The following is a 23,987-nucleotide window of genomic DNA, read 5'->3' on the forward strand; positions in this document are numbered from 1 at the left end:
CTGTCTGTATGAATGTGCACCTACACATTGCACTTATTCCAACATGTGTTCCGGCTCATTTTTTTGGTTTTGCATTAGTTTTTTGTACTTTGTACATACAATGTTGTGATTCTCCTTTTTGGGATATGGATTTTGTCTGTATAACTTTCCACAGGCAGGGTCAAAACAGTCAGGTCTGGGTCCTGCTCTACCTCCATCTTTAGGTATGGCTTTTAGTTTTTTTTAATCAAAATTATGTTAAGTAAGTACTTTATCTTACAGTCATGCACTATTGCTATTTACCGTATTGATTTACTGAAGGGTATTTGCTAATTTTGTTTTTCTTAGGTTTTGTCTATTTAGTGGCCAGTGTGAACATGAGCCTACACGTTGCATGCAAACCAACTTATACTCCTGTTCATCTCTTTAGATTTTTCTTTCTACCTCCATTTAGGTTTAATACTAGAGATAGGACCGTCCTGACTGGGTACACCTTGTCGAGGTGGGATGGATCCATGCATGTGTTGAGGCTGTCAAACAGCCATTAGACATGCAGCCGCCAGGACTTGAACATATTTTTCAAGCACGCCCAAGACACTCGGTTACATGTGCTCGGATGGCACCTTATCCTAACATGTTTGCTCATCACTAACTAATATACATGAAGGTGCCTAAGATTTGATAGCAAAATCCACTAGTTTTTTCTACTCATTTAAATTTTTTTTGGATGACAGAGTATTGATGACAATCTTTTTTTTGTTTTTAAATCTGTAGTTTGTGCAGACTAAGCAATACTTGTGCCTTAGGATATTGGTAGGCTGTGCCATGTGATCCGGCCGGCTCCATAACTTATTGTCCACAAGTCTTTAATTCACTGACACAGGCGTGCTGAGCTACTCTTTTATGTTTAACACACGACATCTCTCAAATGCCGCAAGTTCTTTCTTAGAAGTTTATTAACACACCCTGCATCATGAATGTGCAGCATTAAAGCGCTCTACTCGCTGCACAGCGCAATGTTCTTACACTGCCATCTAGTGGCTACTGAACGGTATTAGTGTATTGCTTTTTTTATTATCTGTTTTTTCATTTTTACCCTAGTATTTCTGATTGAAACTATACTGTACATGTCACCTGAAACACAACAAGAAATCACAAAATGACACATTTTCAAAAAATACTCTGCAGTAAAAACATGACAGTAATCAGCAAGTGCTGTATAACAAATACAGGGTATTTTGTCGATACGTTTTTTGCAAAAAAATGTATACCAAGCCGCTTCACCACGTCACGGTAATCCTTCACGAAGCAGTCCCTATCTAATGTATTTAAAACCTGAACATGTGAACAGTGTCTAAATGAACAGGATACAGACAGGCGCCTCCTAGTGTATGGGCTTGTGGTGTAAGACAGCTTGGTATACATTTTTTGCAAAAAACGTATCGACTAAATACCCTGTATTTGTTAAACAGCACTTGCTGATTACTGTCATGTTTTAAATACATTAGATAGGGACTGCTTCGTGAAGGGTTACCGTGACGTAGTGAAGCGGCTTGGTATACATTTTTTGCAAAAAACGTATCGACTAAATACCCTGTATTTGTTATACAGCACTTGCTGATTACTGTCATGTTTTTACTGCAGAGTATTTTTTGCAAATTTGTCATTTTGTGTTTTCTTGTTGTGTTTCAGCCATTGGGTGGTGTGAGCATTGTCTGACCGACTTGTTCACTCTTGTGCATGTCACATATGTTTTTAATTTGTACATGTCACCTGCAGCTTACACACTATAACACCATAAAACCAGAATTTCCCAGAGCAGTCTGCAGATTTTAACTGACTTTTATCCTTCACAACACATAATTTTGACCCTGACACAGGCAGCTAAATAAAAATGAGCCAGCCTGGTCAGCATGTGTAAGTAGTGATATAGCTGTGTTGATGCCTGTCTCCCAATAAAAATGATACCTTTTCTGTAAAAACTCGATGTGCCAGTCATAAGAAATCTAATGTAGAAATCATATGCAAATCAGGCTACAAGTGTACTGGGGGCATGTCCACGCATGTCAGAGAAGCACTGTGATTGCAATATGGCTTCTGCTCTAGATTTATTACGGCATGTCAGATTTCTACAAAAATAGTATCATGTTTATTAGGGGACAAGTATCTATATACTGTTATGTCTAAAAACGTGCTAACGGTTTCCCTTTCAGTTATGTGGTTGAGTAAAGGCTACACTGATGCCCCCTCTTCCAAATAATCACCATTTACAGTTTATATTGTAGCTGGAGCATTAATAACATAACATCTATGATAGGTCTGTGTTCACTAACACATAGCTTTTGAGATCTTTGAAAACTACAACTCCCAGCAGGCTAATTCTTCCTGCAGCAGTGCTAGAGGGGAAATGAAGCATAAATTGTAGTGATCAGAAGCCATAATCAACTTAAGGTGGCCCTAAACATGAGTTGAATTTTGACGGGACCAAACATCTATTGGGTTGTCAAGATTCTCACCTGATATCTGGGAAAAGAAGGGTCATGCATGTTGGAGTTCACCACCATGCCCTATCCTTTAGTTCTTACGCAAGATAAGTCACCACCAAATATGTCAGGCAGCTGGTTAGTACCTTCTCCTCATTGGGAACACATGTATACTCATCTTGGTGTTGTTACACACCTGTCCTAGGTATCCCAGTCTCTGCTCCCTTCACCTCACTCCGCTGCCCTCTGTTGTGCTCTACGTCGGGTTTTGCAGGTTGCCTGACATGGATCTATGACATCTCATCCCACGACTTATTTAAGGCCCACTTACCAACACACACTTGTATCTCAAGACTCATGGTTGGTGTACTCCACCTGCCATGTCCTCGCTCACACGTGTCATCCTGTCAGCTGCACCGATGCCTGGGGACCGTGTGTCCACCTGGACGTGAGCTTAGTGGTTCCACTTCACGAACTGAGCTTACCAGATGTCCTTCAAACCACTCCATTTTTTAAAGAAATTGCTCACTTAAAAAAAATTAAAAAAAAAAAAAAATATATATATATATATATATATATATATATATATATATATATATATATATATATATATACACACACACACACACACACACATACACACACACACATATACAGCTCTGGCAAAAATTGAGACCACTTTCAAATGTTCAGTTTGATTTTTCTCTTTATAGGTATCTTTTTGATTAAAATGTAAATTGTTCTTCAAGTCTACAAACTTCTGCCAACATGCCTCCGAATTCCCATGCAATAAATTGCTTTTTTTTTTATGAAAAGGAGAAATGGTCAAAATTAAATAAAAACACCAGTGCTTTCAGACCTCAAATAATGCAAAGAAAACACGTTCATAATCATTTAGAAAACAACAATACTAATGTTTTAACTCAGGAAGAGTTCAGAAATCAATATTTTGTGGAATAACCATGATTTTTAATCACAGCTTTCGTGCATCTTGGCATGCTTACCACCAGTCTTTCACACTGCTTTTGGGTGAACTTATGCCACTTCTAGTACAAAACTGTAAGCAGTTCTTGTTTGTTTGATGGCTTGTGACTATCCATCATCCTCTTGATTGCATTCCAGAGGTTATCAATGGGGTTCAGGTCTGGAGAATGGGTGGCTCATGACAGGGTTTTGATGTGGTAGTCTCTTAATTTTTGCCAGAGCTGTATATACTAGTATTGAAGTGATCACTCAGCAGCCCTTGCATGAAATGGTTAAGCACAACATGGAAGTGGAGCTGCCCGGATTGACGATGGAGTTGACACATAGGTGGAGATTTGGTAACACAAGTGGATTAGTAAACTATATATATATTTACACCAGGACCCAATTTTCGGATAACCCCTTTAATTTTTTCTGTCCACTCTTATGTATATCACTATGTTGCATGTTTCATTATCCTATTATCCATTAACTAATATTACAGACATTTCACATTCACCAGGAAATGAAAGTTTAATAGCAGCCTACCCGTGACTTTCCTAACATGACTTCAATAAGAAAGTATAAAGATATTTGAAAGGGCAGCAATTCTACCCTTGCTGTGACATATCCCCCCCATAAAGAAAGCTGTATATTATTGTTATTTGTACAGATGCAGGCAGTGTTATTGTAAGATTAGTGGAAAATCTGGCAATCTCTCAGGCATAGCTCAGAAATTAAAAATTGACGTTTTCCCATAGACTCGTAGAGGTTTAACTTCATTTTTGGCGAAGTGCCAAAAAAGGATACAAGCCAATATTAATAGCTACATAAAAACAAACCACAAAATAAAAACATAACTTTATAAAAAAAAAATATGAAATGTGGATGTCACGATCCATTTTTGGATCTGAGGCAGATTAAAACTTTTTTCCTTTCAGGCCATCGGGGGTTAATGTCAGTTTTTTCCCCTGCTGGTGTAATTGCATTACTGCTGGGTTTGTATACACTAAAATGTTGAGACAAGAGCGCAATAGGGTCTTATCCGGGTAAAATGTATAAATAATAAGGGTATTTATACTCACCTTCTCAAAGAAAAAGTAAAGCCTGTATAGTATGTCAGCCTGCTGCACGTCCAACGGTCCACAGCGGAACCGCAACACAGTTAGGCCTGTTTCACACTTCCGTTTTTGTGTCCGCCAAACGGATCCGTTTCCGTTTTTTTGACGGAAACTGATGCAAACGGATCCGTTTTTTAAAAAACGGATCCGTTTTTTTGACGGATCCGCGGTAACCACTAATGGAAGTCTATGGGACAAAAAAACGGATCCTGCAAAAAAATGGCGGATCCGTTTTTTTACGGAAACCAACGGATTTTGACGGATTTGAAAAAACGGAAGTGTGAAACAGGCCTTACTTAGGAATAAATTCTTGGACTTTAAGTGCGCTGCCAGACAAATTCCATAACCACACAAGGTTAAAAAAGTTAACCCTTTAATCCTACGCGTTTCTAAGCATAACACTTCTTCTTCAGGGGTTGACACATGAATACAGAGAGCTGTCACCGCATTTATACATACAGGATTCAAATTTGGCGCCATGAAAGACATGAGGTGCGCCGCAAAGGTCAAAGATCAAAGTAGTTCAAGTGTCATAGAAAGTTCATAAAAGTTAACTACTCTGTAATTAATAAAATCAATTATATGTTTATTATATTTTGCAGATAAAAGGAAATGGGAAAAGAAAAAGAAGAAAAAAATATATATATGTGAAAAAAGAGAAAGAGAGGAAATGAACCCACAACGTGGGAAAAAAAGGGAAGAAAAGGATCGAAGTCCAACAGACACACCACCACACCAAGGAGAGTGCTCAGATTAAAAATGGAAAAAACAAATTGTAATCCAAACGATCAAAAGGGAAATGTATCTCCGAAATAAATATGTATAAAAAATATAAAAGAAATATATATACATGTATGTATATAATTAAAAATGCGTTTAAAAAGATTTTTGTATATATATAAAGTATTGAATAAATAATTCAATAAATAATTAAAGTGTCCCAGTTATTTTACTTTAAATTCCAAAAGAAATCAGTGGCGCAACTCAATGGGCGAAGATGCACCTGTAAAGAAATCCCATAAGAAATCATCAGATCGCTAAGGGCAGAAAATGATATAATAAAGTATAGATTTGATATTAATATTATTAAAAAATTGATATTAGTTTTATTATTGATATTAATTTTATTAAAAAATATTAAAAATGGGGGAACATTAAAAACTAATAAAAGGGGAAAACCCTGTAACGGAAGATCAGGTTAACCCATGACTATACATCTTTTCCATTGATGTATAGTCATGGGTTAACCTGATCTTCCGTTACAGGGTTTTCCCCTTTTATTAGTTTTTAATGTTCCCCTGTTTTTAATATTTTTTAATAAAATTAATATCAATAATAAAACTAATATCAATTTTTTAATAATATTAATATCAAATCTATACTTTATTATATCATTTTCTGCCCTTAGCAGTGAGCGATCTGATGATTTCTTATGGGATTTCTTTACAGGTACATCTTCGCCCATTGAGTTGCGCCACTGATTTCTTTTGGAATTTAAAGTAAAATAACTGGGACACTTTAATTATTTATTTAATTATTTATTCAATACTTTATATATATACAAAAATCTTTTTAAACGCATTTTTAATTATATACATACATGTATATATATTTCTTTTATATTTTTTATACATATTTATTTTGGAGATACATTTCCCTTTTGATCGTTTGGATTACAATTTGTTTTTTCCATTTTTAATCCGAGCACTCTCCTTGGTGTGGTGGTGTGTCTGTTGGACTTCGATCCATTTCTTCCCTTTTTTTCCCACGTTGTGGGTTCATTTCCTCTCTTTCTCTTTTTTCACATATATATTTTTTTTTCTTCTTTTTCTTTTCCCATTTCCTTTTATCTGCAAAATATAATAAACATATAATTGATTTTATTAATTACAGAGTAGTTAACTTTTATGAACTTTCTATGACACTTGAACTACTTTGATCTTTGACCTTTGCGGCGCACCTCATGTCTTTCATGGCGCCAAATTTGAATCCTGTATGTATAAATGCGGTGACAGCTCTCTGTATTCATGTGTCAACCCCTGAAGAAGAAGTGTTATGCTTCGAAACGCGTAGGGATTAAAGGGTTAACTTTTTTAACCTTGTGTGGTTATGGAATTTGTCTGGCAGCGCACTTAAAGTCCAAGATTTTATTCCTAAGTAATTACTGCTGGGTTAGTTGATGTGGGTGGTGACCACTCCCACATCCTTTAAAAGGTCACCTGATGCATCAGCTGACTGTCGGTGTTAGTTCATTCTACAGCGACCAAGCTGTAGGAAGGAGCTTTCTGGGTGCTCATGTGCTTTGCTGAGTTTGCTTGTCTGGTGCCTTACTCTGCTGTGCGATGCTTTGCCGCAGAGAAAAGCTAAGTTGTATTTTTGTTACCTTGTCCCTTTGGTGTCTGTCATGTCCCCCCTGTGTGTTATCTGCAGAGGTGAGGCTAGTGCTCCTTGCCAGCCAGTTCACTAGCCAGGGTTGATCTAGATGACAAATAGGGATGAGGTATCCTGACGTCAGCAGGGGGAAGGATCTGCATAGGGTATTAGGTGAGAACAGGGGCAGGCTCAGGTTGGAGCTCAGGAGGTGACCGTCCCTGATTACCTATTGTCAGGGCCTCCCTCTCCCCTTTTCCATCAGCATTGCGTTGTTGTGCCGTTTGGGGACCGACCAATTGTGGGGTCGTGTCCCACCTGTCAGAGACACCGCACTGAACTTGCTCACTGAGCCAGTGCGCATGCCCTGAGTAAAGCGAAAGCGTGCTCAAAGCTACCTGTGGAGCGGGCAGCAACCGAATAGATGCGTACTTCAGAGCCGCAGGACCTGAAGCACGTGACTGCTAGAGGCGTGGCCTAAACTCCACAGAGCTAGGAGCTGCAAGACAATTCCTAGCAGATTAACTGCGAGACAAAGTTACCCAGGGGCATAGACAGTGAGAATAGTCAGGACATAGCCAATGAGTCACACACAGAGATAGCTGCAAGGTACCAGAGGGGCGAGCAGAGAGTAGTCAGGTCACAGGCAATGAGTCATACACAGATAGCTGCAAGGTACAACAGGGGCGAGCAGAGAGTAGTCAGGTCACAGGCAATGAGTCATACACAGATAATAACGCAGTACAAAATCAACAGGCAAACTCACAACGGGAAACAGAATCGGGTCAGAACCATATAAACAAGCTATAGCAACACACAGGCACACGGGGGTCAGCACACTAGGCCAAAGGCAAAAGTATAACTGGCAGGGATTGAAGCTACCCAGGGGTTTATAAAGCTCTCCCAGAACCAGAAAGAGGCCACAATCATTAACCCCAAGTGTGCAGGTCAAAACCTGCACAGAGCTCCAGACATTAACCCCTGGTGTGCAGCTCAAAAAACCTGCACTGGGATCATGACACCACCTCTTCAGAAATATTGTGACAGTGGATTCATATATTACAGAAACCCAGAAGCGGAGAAAAAAATATTAAGAAAATACATTTCTTTGTTTTGCATGGTCCTTGTAGGGATAGACCTCAGTAATGGCATCTAGATCTAACAGGGGAAAATTAGAATCTTCCAAGGTTATAATCCAGGGTTACTGATACTCACGCCAGCTTCAGATGAGGATTTACTCTATTGGACACCATGACCCCTTTTTGGAGGAGTTTCATTGCTATGCCAAAACCTGGCCAACCAAAGCAAGTGCCAGGCAGTGGGTCAGTCTAACCACAAACCACTCATGTTGAATGCTCTTTGGACATGCCTGAAAAAAGTCGGAGTGGAGCTTCCCTCCTGAACAATCATGTTGGCTAAGCCTCTTTTAGTCCTGATTGATGTCCTACAGGGCAGGTATGTTATCACCGTTAGCTTCACTGTGCATGTGCTGGAGGTGGCTTGTGATAATATGCCTGGCCTGTGGGATTAATTGGGTCTGTTGGCTTTGCAATCAGGAGAGATTGTCCTCCCCATAACTCACTATTGGGGCTTCAGTATAGCAATCAAAGTTTTTTCTCTCTAAGTTATGTCAAATCTGCCAAAATATAGAAGATTATCGCTGTGTCTTTCCCGGACAACAAGTCAATAGCAGTTTGTGAACCGTACGCTCCATGACACATTTCAGTTAAGGCTGTTAAGCTTTCTGGAAGTTTTCATAAAATATAATTTAATTATATCCCTAGGTGTCAGGGGTTTATTTCGCCCTATTTACTAAAATATATAGGTTTCTTTCAAGACTCATGAATGTGATGGAAAAGACCTCCGTGTGCCATGATAGAAAATCAGAGGCATACAAGGCTATAGTATAAAATGCCAGTCATGGTGGTGACCACATACAGAGGTTGTATAGTGGACTTTGTTCAGTAACAGGATGGTGCTAACATATGATCATGATATGGGCGGTATTATTTGCCTCTTGCATGTGGTATTATCGCTATATTGATCTTGGTATAGCGGACTTGGCTCAGTAGCAATATGGTGGTTATACTCAGACACTGCGGTGGTAATATATGTTCATGGAGTGACGGTATTATTTGTTTCTTGTATGTGGTATTAATGGTACATTAGTCTTGGTATATTGGACTTTGTTAAGTAACAGGATGGTGGTTATATTCAGGATGGTGGTTATATGGTCATGATGTGACGGTATTTGTCCCTTTCATGTGGTATTATTGGTATATTGGTCTATTGGTATATTAGAAATGTAGTGTTTTTCTGATTTGATAGGTCTCTTTCCTCATGTGCAGGCATTGCAGGACCTTAGGTATCCATGGATATGACCACTGATATAGTGTCAGCTAGTTGCTAGTGGTCATAACCATGGATACCTAAGGTCCTGCAATGCCTGCACATGAAGAAAGAGAAATAGCGAATCAGAAAAACTATGCTATATTTCTAATTGGAGGTATTTGCTAATTTTATTATTATTACACCTACTACATATTAGGATAGGATCTTGGAGATGGGAATACCCCTTCAAGTGTGATGAACATGATACAACATTCAAATGCCATGTAAGGTGGAGCCACAGATTTATGAAAAGCCATACTTCATTTCTGGTAGTTTACAAGCAATTGTACAATTAATAATGCATATACCATAGTTCCCATTTTCTATGCTTCTATATGCACTTATGAGATTTCAGAGTTCATTCTCAGGATATATGTGATGAGGTGGTGTCTGCTTTTCATTATATACATTTTCAGAACAACTTCTTACAATACTCTGGAACATGTTTCCAGACAATTTACACTGTTCATCCAAACTGTGAAAAATTCTGCACCTTAAAGAACAATTTCAGGAGATGTGTGCATGTTTTTTTGATTATCTAGTGCTTAAATCACCAACAATAGGAGAGCTTGTCGCTACATATCATGCACGTATAATGAGATCCTACATAAACACCCGTGACCTTGTCGTGCACATGTGTGTTTCTCTTTCATGTGCAGAGGACCATCAAATATCTACCACGTGTTAGGTAGAATCTCTTTCTTTCACCTACATATGCTAAGATTGCTAGTTGGATCTGAAGTTATGGCAGCATATGGTGGACTTCTAAGTTAACCTCTGACTCAATATGATATCATAGATCTCTGAAGATCTAGAAGAAAGCATACTTCTTATCCTACAGTCACACCAGCGTCTTTTCTCTCATTTGAGAGAATTGGGCCAATTATGCTAATCACACTCTGATCACAGTGCGATACGATTTTCTTGAATATGGTTAAAAAAAATGTCTCCATTATGTCAGTCCATGGAATCTGGACTGCACTCCAATGTCATCCGAGATGCAGTCTGAGGTTTTCCACGGACTCTTTGAATAGCATGGTTGAGTGCGATCCCGATATCTGATGCAAATCGTGCATGCTGCAATTTTTTCCCTTGGATAGACCCTGTCCAAGGAAAAAATCGGACATGTTCACAGCTCCATAGACTAACATTGTTCTGAGTGTGATCCGATAATTTGTCTGATAGCACTTGCACTGATAATATGGTAGTCTGCACAAGCCTTTGCACTTAGAATTCCCTTTTGCAGTCTGGAAAAAATATATCCCCATGTACTCAATGAAAATCATAAAGTGGCAAGCTAGTAATTACAGAGGATACACCACAGCATGGTAGCTCAGGGGCTACTGCTGTTTCCTTGTGGTGCTGGGGTCCTGCATTGAAATCCCACCAAGGACAACATCTGCAAGCAGTTTGTATGTTCTCCCCGTGTTTGCGTGGGTTTCCTCCGGGTACTCCAGTTTCTTCCCACACTTCAAGACATACTTCCCACAAGACATACTGATAGGGAATCTAGATTGGGAGCCCCAATGGGGACAGAGATGATGATGTCTACGAAGAGTTGTTTAATTAATGGCACTATATAAGAAAGGAAAATAAATTAAATAAATGTAGACCATTTGGTTTGAACAGTATCATGGAATAACTGGTATTTTAATATAGTGCCAAGTACATTCAACCATGGAGGATATAGAGAAGAGAGCGTCCCATATGATGACAAAATGCTACTCCCTCCTACTGCTAGTAGAAGACACTAAGCAGTCCTCGTAACAGAACTGATTGAAGCTTGATCTTTTCACCCATCTAATATAGAATAGAAGTTGGCACTTGGCAAGGTGTTACTTTGCTTTCTTTAGCTAATAAAACCTACGAGAGACAAAATGAGCAAATACCCTGATGTAACTAAATAAGTAAAAAGCAAAAGTGCATTTAAATAGTATAGAGTTCTTAGTAATACTGTTTTAGATCAAAAATAGCATAAAAGCCGTCCCACCATTGAGAAGGTGACTCTGATCGGGGCGGTCCTACACTGTGTAATATTAAAAACCTTACCATGTGTCAAAGTTAACCTCAGTGTGTGAATAAGGGTAGACAAAAGGACCGGGTCCCAACCAGTGAACACCAGTCAGGGGAAGCTTTTAAATACAATTTCCAGCTCAGGAGAGGGAGGCCACATCCAGGCTTCCATAGAATGCGAAAATAAAAAACAAAAACAAAAAAATTGAGCTTGGTTTGAGTATTTTTAGCTATTTAAATAAGTAATTAAAAAAACAGCTAAAGCAAACAGCTGGACGCTGGTATTCTCAGGTTGGTAAAGGACCATGGAGATTGGTCACCCCCAAAGCCTAAAAATTAGATGCGACAATTCTGGCGCTTTGCCCGACTCTTCCCACTTGCGCTGTAGTGGTGGCAAGTGGGATTAAAATTTGTGGGGTCGATGTGATCTTTGTATTGTCTGCTGACATCAAGCCCACGGATTACTAACAGAGAGGTGTCTATAAGACATCTATCCATTACAAATCCTATAGTTGTATGGTAAATAAAACTCTCATGGTGCTAGCGGGGATCTCATCGAGGTCTCAGCAGTTCAGCCCAGATTTGAACATAGCATCAGTGACCAGAGGTAACCTCGATGATGTCACCACTAGTCACTGAGGCTGCGTTCTCAGCAGTTCAGTCACCAGTGGTTCTCAGCCTGGATGGTCGCATCTTGGCACCGTCCAGGTTGAAAACTGCTTATCCCCCTGACATGGATTACGGCGTGGGACAGAGCGATGGACAGGTGAGGGATATTGTTTTGCTTTTTTTTTTTTTTTTCCTACAGGAGACAAGGGATTAGGTGGAATAGTCGTTAGGCGAGTATAACTGTGTTTGTTATTTTTAAATAAAAAGTAAAAGTGTGTTTTGTTTTATTTCAAATAAAATAAATACTTTATTCTGGCTGTGTTTATTTAACATAAAACTATAGGAAAAATAATGAATAGGTGTCTTATAGACGCCTCTCCATTACTAAGCCATGGGCTTGATGTCTCTGGACAATACGAAGGTGACATCAACCCCACAAATATCAACCCCACTTGCCACCGCTACAGGGCAAGTGTGAAGAGCCGGGCAAATTTCCAGAATTTTTGCATCCAATAGATACTCCTTCTCTGGGCAGCTGCGGGTTGCTATTTTTGGGCTTGGGGGGGCGACCAATATTCATGGTCTCTTACCATCCTGAGAATACCAGCCCCCAGCTGTCTGCTTTAGCAAAGCTAGTTGTCAAAAATGGTAGGACCCCACACTTTTTTTTAAACTATTTAATTAAATAATTAAAAAATATGGCGTGGGGACCCCTCTATTCTTGATAACCAGCCTTGCTGAAGCTGGCAGCTGAGAGTTGCAGCCACCAGCTGTGAGTTTTGCCTGGCTGGTTATCAAAAATACAGGGGAACCCACGCCGTTTTTTTTTTTTAAATTTATTTACAGCGCAGGAGCCGACTGATGAATACTCCCATCAGCCGCTTCTTCTCTCGCTGTTATTAGCGGCAGCAGGTGTCGGATGATGGGAGCTGTAGTCCCACAAGCTGACACCAGTGACCGGAGGTAAACCTTATACCTCTGATCACAGCTGAGCGCTCACACTCTCTTTTAACAGTGTGGGAACCGCTGCTCTCTGACTGATAGAGATGATTTCCCCACCGATCAGAAGTGGTGCTTGCCGCGCTGTCATGCACACTACAGTGCAGCAAACACTGGATGTTCGGGTCCCCCATTCAAGTGAATGGTGTCCAGGTACGGGTTTGCGTCCGGGTACTGTTCTTAAACCCGAACCTGAACTTCGTGACTGTTCGGCCGAACCCGCCGGACCATAACATCCTGTTGTCCGCCCATCTTTAGACATGTGCAAAGAAGTGTGCTGTGAAGGTGACCATAGCCCTTGGACATCTGTTGGCAAACTGGACCAACATCTAACTCTCCCATCTCCCTCAGGCTCGGTCAAGTATTAAAGAGCTTTCAATGCAGAGAAAATACAGGAGTAATGTAATGCTGTGGAAGTGTGAGCAGGGTCGGGATGCAGTGACGGACAGGAGGCAGAGCAAGGGTTAACAATTTCAACAGTTTTAATTGAACAGGGGGTTAACTCCTCACAGAGAGGTGGTTAAACAAAGGAATAGACAGTTCAATTGCAAAGAATATTATGCAGAGTTAATGAACAAGGTAATGGCAGTTCTTATGTATACATATTGTTGTGTCAGAAGTTCCTCAGACTGCAGATACTACTTGGGAGTTAGTAGTGCCAACAACGGCTGGTGCCATGCCTGTCCAAAAAGGTCCTGCTGGTAACGGTGGTCCATCTTCTGGCGGCAGCGGTCGGTCTCCGGAACCTTCCTCTAAGCCCCTAGTCCATAAGCATATGCGGCCAGAACAAATGAGGCCGCAGCACTATCCAACGAGAGTCAGGTATAAACTGGCAAGGTATGCTGTAAATGTCTGTCCAATACCCAGCTTTCTCTATGTGTCACATGTGCTGTATTCATGGTCACGATCTCTGGAATCCCTGCTGGTGACAGCAGGAGTGTACAGGCACGGGCTGGCACAGAGCACTTTTCTCTCCGTGCTGAACGCCGCCTGTTCTGGCCAAGACTGACTGACTGCTTCCGCACGCTGTGTCTGCTGCCCCTTAGCCACACCCCCAGCTTCCAAGTGCAAAGGTCTTTCTGGTCTCTTATGCTTTCCCCCGGACAACAGAGGAGATAGCCCCAACAGTTCCGGACTCAGCACAGGACAGATACCCACGGCCCGGTTTTCCTCCTTACAGAATCTCTATGAGCTGGTCTCTTTCCATTTTTTGGATGTATTTTTTTGCTCTTTTGCTCTTGCACTTTGATTTGTTTTGTGTACAGTTGTGCTCAAAAGTTTACATACCCCGGCAGAATTTTTGCTTTCTTGGCCTTTTTTCAGAGAATATGAATTATAACACCAAACCTTTTTCTTCACTCATGGTTAGTGGTTGGGTAAAGCCATTTATTGTCAAACTACAGTACAGTACTGTGTTTTCTCTTTTTAAATCATAATGACAACCCAAATCATCCAAATAACCCTGATGAAAAGTTTACAAACCCCATTTCTTAATACCGTGTATTGCCTGCTCTAACATCAATGACAACTTGAAGTCTTTTGTGGTAGTTGTGGATGAGGTTCTTTATTTTATCTTATGGTAAAGCTGTCCACTCTACTTGGCAAAAAGCCTCCAGTTCCTGTAAATTCCTGGGCTGTCTAGCATGAACTGTGGGCTTGAGATCTGCCAAGCAGCTCAATGATATTGAGGTCAGGAGACTGAGGTGGCCACTCCAGAACCTTCACTCTGTTCTACTGTAGCCAATGACAGGTCGACTTGACCTTGTGTTTTGGTTCATTGTCATGTTGGAAAGTCCAAGTACGTCCCATGCACAGTTTCCAGGCTGATGATTGCAAATTTGCCTCCAGTATTTGCCGATAACGTGCTGCATTCACCTTTCCTTCAACTTTGACCAAGTTTCCTGTGCCTTTGTAGCTCACACATCCCCTAAACATCAGTGATCCATCTCTGTGTTTTACAGTAGGAATGGTGTTCCTTTCATCATAGGACTGTTAGGAATGGCGGAACGTACTAAATAAAAATAATAATAAAGTGCGTTCGCCGCTTGGGGTCCACCGTGCAGTAGGTGATATAACCGCTGCTAAGTGGTGGCAGAAGCAATATGGCGGTAATGCGCACAGGGTTAAATGTCACCCAGGTGCACAGGGCTATCTCTGCTAAGTCACAGAGATGCCAAATAAAGACAAATACAAAGACTGAGCCTGTTGAGGTCACAGTACTCAGTATAAATACACACATGGTATCAGGTCACAGGAGTAGCCCAAGATGGAGGCACTATGTCCGTCTAGACCTACCGTGTGTGCGGCGTCGCACCTGCGGATGCTAAGGAGAGCAGCTACTGCAGCGCGGCGTCGACACTGCTGCTAAACAACAAAGCTATGACGCAAGCGCAATGTCGGACGCTAGCAGCTGTGGATGTTGCAGCAGAGGAGCGCTGGCGCTGATTCTAACTCAGTCCCTGACCACGTACGTAATATCAGAGGGAAGGGGCTTTATAATGAGTCATTCACCAGAATCATACATCCGTCCTCATACACACAGCAGCAAGTAAGCCTATACTAGCGCATGGCGGAACAGCCATGCTCGCCTTTTATAGGAGCCGGGACCTTCCGCAAGCTTCCAGATCTCTTAGATGGACCAATGAGATCGGGAGCGGGACCTGAGCACATGACTCCCGATCTCCAATGGGAGATCGTCCCATGAGCATGCTCAGTAGGAGGACAGAAGGACTTAACCTCAGGAGAGATTTGCAAGGCAATCTTCTCTGCAATTTCCTCTGCAGTAGATAAACAGCAGGAGACTGCAGAATGTGAGGGTCTGGATCTCTGCGGAGTAAACGCAGAAATCCGACACCTAACATTACCCCCCCTCCTAGGGCCCCCTCCTCCCTGAGCCTTCTGATCCATCAACTTGTGCCCATCAGAGATATAGGCCTCAGACTCGTCCGAAGGTAAGTCTGATGTCCCGGTAGGTGACAGAGAGACCCAGGACAAGTGGAAGGCATCAGGGGCGAGAAGATCGCCTGGTTTGAGAAGGGACCTGTGGGAGACAACAGGAGCAGAAGTTAAAGTGGAACGCAACCGTGTGTCAGCAGGCGTCTCCACCCTTCACTTAAGGAGGCTATTCCGAGCACAAAAGCGCAGGCCCGAATATATTTTTTAACATCCCGAGCCCTGTGCGGCCACCAGTAAGACCCTGCCAGGGGTTTTGTGGTCTGCATATAGCCACAGTGACCACCCCTGCTGGACGCATGTGCCCACACGAGCACCTTCGGCCGAAGGCGGGGAGGAACAAAGGTTTTGCCCAGCGGCACAGAATTTGGCAGTTGCGGGGCACTGTTGTTCTGAGACATAGCGTGTTGACATGTATAAACGCAACTAGATGGGCTCTGGGGGTGGGACCTCTGGCTCGGGTAGTTCCAGAGGCTCAAAAAAATTGGGAGCCGAAGTAACCTTCTGTTTGATTGAGCATGCTCCATACCGCGCTCCGAAAAACGGAGGTCAATGCGGGTGGAAATGGCAATCAGCTCTTCCAAACTTGCAGGAACCTCTCTGGTAGAGAGAGAATCTTTAACATGCTACGCCAAACCTCTCCAAAACACAGGGATGAGGACTTTATCGGACCACTCCAGCTCGGAAGCCAGCGTCCGAAAACGGACGGCATACTGACTAACCGAGAGGGAACCCTAAGTCAAAGCAAGAAGCTGAAGAGAGCTGTCGTTCGTGACCCGTGGACCGAGGAAGACCTGCTTAACAGCTGTTAGAAAGTGAGCAGCAGTCCGGACCTCTGGGTCACCACGCTCCCATAATGGCGTAGCCCTCTCCAATGCCTTGCCCGACAGAAGGGAAACAATAAACCCCACCTTGGCCCGTTCTGTAGGGAATCGCGCAGCCAGTAGCTCCAGCTGAATAGAGCACTGACTGATGAAACCCCTACAGGAGGCACCATCGCCAGAAAATTTATCGGGCAAAGGGAGGCGGGTAACTGTCAGCTCGAGGGAGGATGTGGACATACGGGAAACCGCATCTGTAATTGCCTTTACAGCAGCTTCGGTGAATTGTGCAGCTGAGAGAGCCCTCTCAAAAGTGGCCAACCAGCCTTCAAGCTGCGGAATACACTGTAACAGTTGCTGCTGTTCTGCCATCACAAGCCAGACCCTAGCGCTAGTATAATGTTAGGAACAGCGGAACGCACTAAATAAAAATAATAATAAAGTGCGTTCGCCGCTCGGGGGCCACCGTGCAGTAGGTGATATAACCGCTGCTAAGTGGTGGCATGAGCAATATGGCGGTAATGCGCACAGGGTTAAACGTCACCCAGGTGCGCAGGGCTATCTCTGTTAAGTCACAGAGATGCCAAATAAACAAATACAAAGACTGAGCCTGTTGAGGTCACAGTACTCAGTATAAATACACACACGATATCAGGTCACAGGAGTAGCCCAAGACAGCGGCACTACGTCCGTCTAGACCTACCGTGTGTGCGGCGTCGCAGCTGCAGACACTAAGGAGAGCTGCTACTGCAGCGCGGCGTGGACACTGCGGCTAAACGAAAAAGCTATGATGCAAGCGCAATGTCGGACGCTAGCAGCTGTGGATGTTGCAGCAGAGGAGCGCTGGCGCTGATTCTAACTCAGTCCCTGACCACATACGTAATATCAGAGGGAAGGGGTTTTAATGAGTCATTCACCAGAATCATACATCCATCCTCATACACACAGCAGCAAGTAAGTCTATACTAGCGCATGGCGGAACAGCCATGCGCACCTTTTATAGCAGCCGGGACCTTCTGCAAACTTCCAGATCTCTGAGATGGACCAATGAGATCTGGAGCAGGACCTGAGCACATGACTCCCGATCTCCAATGGGAGTTCGTCCCATGAGCATACTCGGTAGGAGAACAGAAGGACTTAACCTCAGGAGACATTTGCTGCAAGGCAATCTCCTCTGCAATCTCCTCTGCAGTAGATAAACAGCAGGAGACTGCAGAATGTGAGGGTCTGGATCCCTGCGGAGTAAACGCAGAAATCTGACGCCTAACAGGACTTGTTGACCTCTCTCCAAATGTAACGTTTATGGTTATGGCCAAAAAGTTTTTGGTCTCATTAATCCAAATTACCTTGTTCCAGAAGTGTTGAGGATTGCCTCTGTGCTGTTTTGAGTATGTTAGGTGAGATACTTGTGGCATTGGCACAGTAATGGCTTTATTCAGGCAACTTGACCATGCAACCCATTTTTCTCTAAGTGTCTCCTTATTGTGCATCTTGAAACAGCCACACCACTAGTTTTCAGAGAGTCCAGTATTTTAGCTATTTGTGGGTTTTTCTTTGTGTCCCGAACAATTTTCCTGGCAGTTGTGGACAAAATTTTTGTTGGCCTACCTGACCGTGGTTTTCTTTTTACAGAGCCCCTGATTTTATATTTGTTAATCACAGTTTGAACGCTGCTGACTGGCATTATCAATTCCTTGTATTTCTTTTTGTATCCATTTCCTGTTTTATACAGTTCAATTACCTTTTCCCGTAGATCCATTGACAATTCTTTTGCTTTCCCCATGACTCACAATCCAGAAACATCAGTGGCTGGATGAAAGATGCAAGAGTCTGTCTGGATCCCACAAACTCACTCTGCTTTTCTGCACACACAATGATTACAGGCAAACAGGTCACAGGAGAAGATGCACCTTTAGTAGCCATTCAAACCCATTTGTGTTAACTTCTGTGCACGTTATCAGGTTAAAATCACCAGGGTATGTGAACTTTTGACCAGGGTTATTTGGATGTTTTGGGTTGTCATTATGATTTAAAAAGAGAAAACACAGTAGTTTGACAATAAATGGCTTCACCCAACCACTAACCATGAGGAGAGAAAAAGTTTTGGTGTTATCATTCGTATTCTCTAAAAAAAGACCAAGAAAGCAAAAATTCTGCCGGGGTATGTAAACTTTTGACCACAACTGTATCTGTGGGAGTTCTTCCTACACTCGTATTATATAGCAGCATTTGATAACAATTTTTTGTACATCGCTTTATTCCTGTTTCATCTCATAGCTTGCAGGGCCCGTCATAAGGGAGAATCCATATAAAAAAATTTAACCCTCACCCCCTGGGTTATCAATTGTCCAGAAATTCCTGGTCCATCCGTAAAAATGGGGCACTTTTTTGTCCTGTGCGCTAAAACATTTTGAGGTTTCTGTGATTTTTTTTAAGGCTGAAGAAAATTATACAGATTACCTTCACTGTAATTTCCAACATTTTACAGTTTATAGTAAAAGCAGCTGATGTCTACATATCAGAATGATTGGCTGTAGACACAATTGGAGTATTTTATCATGGGTTTCCAATGTGTCTGTAAAAAATATTGTCTGTCTGTGATTTTATTGATAATCTGTCTAGGAAAGATAAAAAGTCAAGTTGGACATTCTGGTCGTCCGTTATGTTTGGAAAGTGTGGATACAGGAGGACATCATTACTTATCTGCACTGGTTTTGCATATTATTTAGAAGTTTTTTTAATCTTTGTCCTTGCAGTTGAAATTTTGCTGTATTTTTTATACACTTGTGTGTTCTGTGATTTGTCTTTTTAGTTGTTGGTATCCAGGCATAAAGCATTTTTCCTGTTTTTGTCCCTTTAAATCCAGGAATGTTTACAAGCTCGGCTTAGGAAGTTAACACCCAATGCAACAACTGCCAAAAATGTTAAGTAAAGTATACACAGCCGCTATGCATATTCTGATCTTTACAATCCCGCTTGTGCTTTACATCTAGGCCAAGCGCCTGTCAAGGGGAGATGCTGAGCATGTCTAGAAAGCTGCTGAGGACATGGACTTTAATCATTGAAAGGCCATAGCAGGATCCTGGAATTCTTTCCCATGTATGGGAATTTTGAGTCTAGCTCCTGTGTCCCCTCCCTTGGCAGTAGTATATATGAGAAACAGGCGATAGTATGTATTTATCCTAAAGTAGGAAACATGCATTATATCTAATGAGAATGATGGAAGAATATGGTTCATAAATGGATAAAGGATGCTGCTTTCTAATAACTGGTTTATTTGCAGCAGAGGAGGCTAAGCCTTAAAATGTCACTTCAGTCCACATTGTTAAAGAGATCAAAGCCACTATTTTTACAGATGTGCCAATTAGAAAGCAATGCAATTATTTACCTAAGACATGCAGGAACGTATTGACGTGGTTCATATACTAAATGCCTCACTGGCCTCGCTCAGCATCCGGACTAGTTATAAATGTCATGTTTCATATTGGCGAGAGCACGCTCGCTGTCACGGCTGCTTTCATGTGTGAGTCCTTCAGCGACGCTCACAACTGCGGGAGACCAATTTATAGATCACAATTGCCCACTGGCTCCATATTTCATAGGCCAGATTTATCTATAGCAGCCTCTTGCCTGCCATGTGCCATGTTTTCATTACGGACTACAGATGTTAGCTCACATTATGAATGCCCTTGACATGTATCAACCAAAGTCTTTTTGCTGCCTCCACCGCTTAGAGGGTGTTTTGACTCAAGAGAAGTCTATGAGAGAACAACTCCTACACTTAGGCCACGTTCACACTTTCAGTATTTGGTCAGTATTTTACATCAGTATTTGTAAGCCAAAACCAGGAGTGGGTGATCAATACAGAAGTGGTGACGTGTTTCTATTATACTTTTCCTCTGATTGTTCCACTCCTGGTTTTGGCTTACAAATACTGATGTAAAATACTGACCAAATACTGAATGTGTGAAAAAGGAGAGAAAATGGCCTATTGATGTCCAGATGCTGTAGAACCTGAGCAGCGGTGAAGCAAAACTTGAGGGGAGTTAAGACTTGATTTGCAGAATCCTTCCTGGTCCGAGAATTTGCACCCTTCCAAGTAAGAGCCATGAGTGAATCAAAAATTTGGGAATAGTTCCAGATAGGCTACTAGTATTAATCATGATGAGCGGCTTGAGGTCCAAAATTTGTGGCCAGTCCAAGATAGCATCCATCCGCAAACCTCTATCCTAAGAATGGTCTTGATGTTCGTACAGGTATTTCTCGAGGTTTGCATATTAATTTGCCATAGCCTATGTCCTTACCTATATTGAGGTCGGCTGACACAAGGTGAGGATTTAATACTAGAGATAGGATAGGACAGTTACGATTAGGTACACCTTGTCGTGGTGGGATGGCTTTCATGTTATTTTTTTATCAAAATAGTGTTAACTAAGTATCCCATGTTATTTATATGTACTATTCCTAATTACTTTTTTAGTTACTAGAGCATAAGCTGATTTTGTTTTTTTTCTATGTTTTTGTCTGTGCAATGACCATAGTGTGAACATTCTCCTACACATTGGACATTTCTTTGGTTTTGATGTAGTTTACTATACTTTGTAAAGGAGTTATGTCTCTCCTTTTTTGAGCATTTCAACTATATAGCTTCCCATGGGCATGTGGCTGAACAGTTGTGTCTTGGTCCTGGTCTGCCCCATCTATATTGAGGTTAGTTGACATAAGGTGAGGTTTTAATACTAGAGATGTAACATATCGATTGGGTACACATTTTCATGGTGGGATGGATTTTACGCTTTTTTTGATCAAAGTAGTGTTAACGAAGTACCCTATGTTATTACATGTACTACCACTATTTATTTATTCACTTACTACAGGTTATATGCTTATTTTTCTTTTCTTAGGTTGTATATTTTTTGCCATAGTCTAAGTAACACAGAGCGGACAAATTGACGAAGAGAGATCGTATCATAGCATAAAAAAATTAAAATATCATATGGTTAGGCAAGAACATACTCCTAAAGGACACCTTGGAAAATTTTGATACCCAATTGCTGAAAACCTGCTGGAGCTTTGCAGAAACCAAAGGGAATGACAAGGAATTTGTAATGTCCATCACGAGTACTTAATGCCATTTTCGAATCATCACAATTTTTACTGCAGGTGAGGTTATCGGCTTCACTGAGTTTCAACTTGGAAAAAATATGAGCTGGCTTTAACGGAATGAATAGTTCAGAGACAAAAGGCAATGGACAGAGATCTTTCATAATAAACTTATACAAACCATGATGGTCTGTTTAAAATTTGAGAGATTAATCATTCTTCACAAAGAAGAATCCTTCCGTGGCTGGTGACACAGACTTTGGGATGAAGTTCCTCCCTAAGTAGTCCTCAATTTAGGCAGACATTGGATAATTTGGTTTTGGTCGGCCAACCAAACGATCATTAGAGCATCCAATCTTAACCAAGGAAGTCCTAAAAGTACTGAGACATCAAAGAGAAGTAAAAATATGAATATCATTAAAATTAAACACTCTAACCTGGAGTAACACCAGCTCGGAGTGATGCCAAATGAGATATTGAGGTATAGCAAAGCCATTTGCAGAAAAGAGTTTAAATTGAATATTCAGCTTTCTGGCCATAAAGTAGTCAATTAATTTTTTTCCAGCTGTGGAATCCACGAACACCGCCTAATGACTTGAAACCAGTTGCATTAACAGCCCAGGGAAGACCTCAGCCTCAAACGGCAGCGGTGTGGAGATGCCACTGTACCTTTGAATCCACAGCTTGAGTATTCTCTAATGGCTCATCTGTGAGGTGGATTCGCTAAGCCATTGTCTGGATATGCAGCATGGACAGGAGGTATCAGTGCAGAAAGGAAGAGAAGAGATGGATATGCTGGACAGCACATGGACAAATAGAGCTGGTCTTACAGGACATATTAAGGAGCAGCATGGAGAAGCACAGCTAGATATGCTGGACCTCACATAGAACAATGTAGAAATAATAAAACAGGAGATTTTAGTCAGCACATGGAACAGTAGAGTTGATATGCTGACCAACACACCTGAGGTTTAAAGCTGCAGAGCTCAGCAGTATGGCAGAGTTGGGCTAGTCATGAGACATACTTGAGGGTTGATGTAGCGTAGGCCAGTGGTATGGCTGGCTGGGTACGACAGGAGACACACATGAAGGAGAAGCAGCAGAGCCCAGTGGTATTGCAGAGCAGACTTCTTAGGAAACATAATTGAGGGAGCAAATCCAAGATTATACAGTGGAGTCCTTTAGAATGATAATAGCAAGCACACCTAACTACTTGAACACTCAGGCAGTGTGCCGCCACAAGGCCAGGGTTTAAAATTCCTAGGGATGTGGTATTAGAGGTGCGCACCTCCTTACTACAGTAGCCAAATGCACTCAGTAGCAGAAGGCGCAGTTCACCAGAAGAGTAGAATGGAGAGTGCAGGGCTGGTTCCATGGCAGGTAAGTAACACACATACAACCTGTGGACAGATATGGCTCTGGTTTTGGGAAATAAAAGCATATTTTTCTAATTCCGTACAACCCATTTCAGTGTTCAGTGTTCACTTATGTATCATTGCACTGCATGAGGTTGTTTTGGATGCAAATATACATAGCAGTAGGACTGCGTTATCACTCATTTTGTCCCAGCAAGCTCCATCTACATGGCTGTAAAAATCCTGGAAACTTGCAGTCTCAGAAAACCAACTCCTCACATAAGATACAATGTGATGTTGGCAACCACAATGCATTAGTTCTAGGCACGCTATTAACCCTGACAGGTGGAACCAGCCCAGATGAGTCCACCCCATCATGGGGCAGGTCACATTTTCTTGACAAGCTCTTGCTAGGAGTTTGAATCCCAACTACGCATCCGTCTGTCTTGACCACCTGTCACATGACGTGATGTCATTGTTAGTAAGAAACCTTTCTCAGAGTAACTTTACTTTTGATAAAAATTCACCAAGAAAATAGGTAGGTTATAGCAGAAATGTTATCTCCTTATCACTAAATGATACACTAAATACTGAAACAGAACCCCAATTTTACGTTCACTGTGAAGAGGACAACCAAGCTTATTTAATGCACAAAATATTTACTTAGCCTAAATATACATGATGTGAAAACCCCTTAAAGAGATCTTGTTGGCTGTTCTGAAATGTTTTCATTGGTATATATGTAAGGGAATGGAAAATATTATTGGTCTATCTTTTATTTCTTTCTCGTATTTTACTGGTACTGTTACACATTCATGTGTATTACCA

General features: G+C 41.6%; 1 protein-coding gene across 2 annotated transcripts in view; it reads right to left on the bottom strand.

The window, feature by feature from the left end:
* GPC3 (glypican 3) overlaps positions 1–23,987 on the bottom strand; it is a 968,057-nt gene that overhangs the window by 451,437 nt on the left and 492,633 nt on the right. The gene's annotated exons all lie outside the window — the stretch shown is intronic.

Source organism: Dendrobates tinctorius, unplaced genomic scaffold, assembly GCF_039654945.1.
Source record: "Dendrobates tinctorius isolate UK_male_01 unplaced genomic scaffold, ASM3965494v1 ptg000133l, whole genome shotgun sequence".
NCBI lineage: Eukaryota > Metazoa > Chordata > Amphibia > Anura > Dendrobatidae > Dendrobates > Dendrobates tinctorius.